The sequence below is a fragment of the Arachis duranensis genome, chromosome 3 (genome assembly GCF_000817695.3).
Source record: "Arachis duranensis cultivar V14167 chromosome 3, aradu.V14167.gnm2.J7QH, whole genome shotgun sequence".
Taxonomy (NCBI): Eukaryota; Viridiplantae; Streptophyta; class Magnoliopsida; order Fabales; family Fabaceae; genus Arachis; species Arachis duranensis.
Genome location: NC_029774.3, coordinates 61184016 through 61186205, shown reverse-complemented (window position 1 = coordinate 61186205; position 2190 = coordinate 61184016). Strand labels below are relative to the sequence as shown.

General features: G+C 37.3%; 1 long non-coding RNA gene across 1 annotated transcript in view; it reads right to left on the bottom strand.

Moving 5' to 3' along the window:
- LOC127745790 (uncharacterized) overlaps nucleotides 1-2190 on the bottom strand; it is a 22866-nt gene that overhangs the window by 20115 nt on the left and 561 nt on the right. The gene's annotated exons all lie outside the window — the stretch shown is intronic.

Sequence of the window (2190 nt, the reverse complement as noted above, 5' to 3'; positions counted from 1 at the left end):
GAACAATTAAGGGTGGAACATCATGAGCACTCCATCATTCTCCATGAAATAAGAGAAGATCAAAGAGCAATGAGGGAGGAGCAACAAAGGCAAGGAAGGGACATAGAAGAGTTTAAGGACATTATGGGACCTTCAAGAAGAAGACGCCACTAAGGTGGATTCATTCCTTGTTTTTATTTCTTTCTGTTTTCGGTTTTGAATATTGTGTTTATCTATGTTTTGTGTCTTTATTTCATGATCATTAGTATGTAGTAACTATGTCTTAAAGCTATGAATAAATTCCATTAATCCTTCACCTCTCTTAAATGAAAAATGTTTAAATTCAAAAGAACAAGAAGTACATGAATTTCGAATTTATCCTTGAATTTAATTTAATTTTATTGATGTGGTGACAATACTTTTTGTTTTCTGAATGAATGCTTGAACAGTGCATATTTTTGATCTTGTTGTTTATGAATGTTAAAATTGTTGGCTCTTGAAAGAATGATAAACAAAGAGAAATGTTATTGATAATCTGAAAAATCATAAAATTGATTCTTGAAGCAAGAAAAAGCAGTGAAAAAGCAAAAAGCTTGAGGAAAAAAATGGTGAAAAAAATAGAAAGAAAAAGAGAAAGCCAATAGCCCTTAAAACCAAAAGGCAAGGGTAAAAAGGATCCAAGGCTTTGAGCATCAATGGATAGGAGGGCCCAAGGAAATAAAATCCAGGCCTAAGCGGCTAAATCAAGCTGTCCCTAACCATGTGCTTGTCTCATGAAGGTCCAAGTGAAAAGCTTGAGACTGAATGGTTAAAGTCGTGATCCAAAGTAAAAAGAGTGTGCTTAAGAGCTCTGGACACCTCTAACTGAGGACTCTACAAAGCTGAGTCACAATCTGAAAAGGTTCACCCAGTCATGTGTCTGTGGCATTTATGTATCCGGTGGTAATACTGGAAAACAAAATTCTTAGGGCCACGACCAAGACTCATAAGTAGCTGTGTTCAAGAATCAACAAACTTAACTAGGAAAGTCAATAACACTATCCGAAATTCTAAGTTCCTAGAGAAGCCAATCATTCTAAACTTCAAAGGAAAAAGTGAGATGCCAAAACTGTTCAGAAGCAAAAAGCTACAAGTTCCGCTCATCTAATTATAATTAATATTCATTAATATTTTGGGATTTATAGTATATTCTCTTCTTTTTATTTTGGTGTTGTGATGAGCGGATAATTTATACGCTTTTTGGCATTGTTTTTAGGTAGTTTTTAGTAAGTTCAAGCTACTTTTAGGGATGTTTTCATTAGTTTTTATGTTAAATTCACATTTTTGGACTTTACTATGAGTTTGGGTGTTTTTCTATGATTTCAGGTGATTTCTGGCTGAAATTGAGGGACTTGAGCAAAACTCTGAAAAAGGCTGACAAAAGGACTGCTGATGCTGTTGGAATTTGACCTCCCTGCACTCGAAATGGATTTTCTGGAGCTACAAAACTCCAATTGGCGCGATCTCAACGGCGTTGGAAAGTAGACATCCAGAGCTTTCCAGCAATATATAATAGTCCATACTTTATTTGGGAATTGACGACGTAACTTGGCGTTGAACGCCAAGTACATGCTGCTGTCTGGAGATAAACGCCAGAAAAACGTCATCATCCGGAGTTGAACGCCCAAAACACGTTATAACTTGGAGTTCAACTCCAAGAGAAACCTCAGCTCGTGGATAGATCAAGCTCAGCCCAAGCATACACCAAGTGGGCCCCGGAAGTGGATTTATGCATCAATTACTTACTCATGTAAACCCTAGTAGCTAGTCTAGTATAGATAGGATAAGTTACTATTGTATTAGACATCTTTTGACTTTGTAGTCTTTGATCATTCGGTCTCTTGATCATTCAGGGGGCTGGCCATTCGGCCATGCCTGAACCTTTCACTTATGTATTTTCAACACTGGAGTTTCTGCACACCATAGATTAAGGGTGTGGAGCTCTGCTGTACCTCAAGTTTCAATACAATTACTGTAACTTTCTATTCAATTCTCTTTTATTCTTATTCCAAGATATACGTTATACTCCACTTTGATGAATGTGATGATCCGTGACACTCATCATCATTCTCACCTATGAACGCACGTGACTGACAACCACTTCCGTTCTACTCTAGGCCGGGCGCATATCTCTTAGATTCCCCAACAGAATCTTCGTGGTATAAGCTAGAT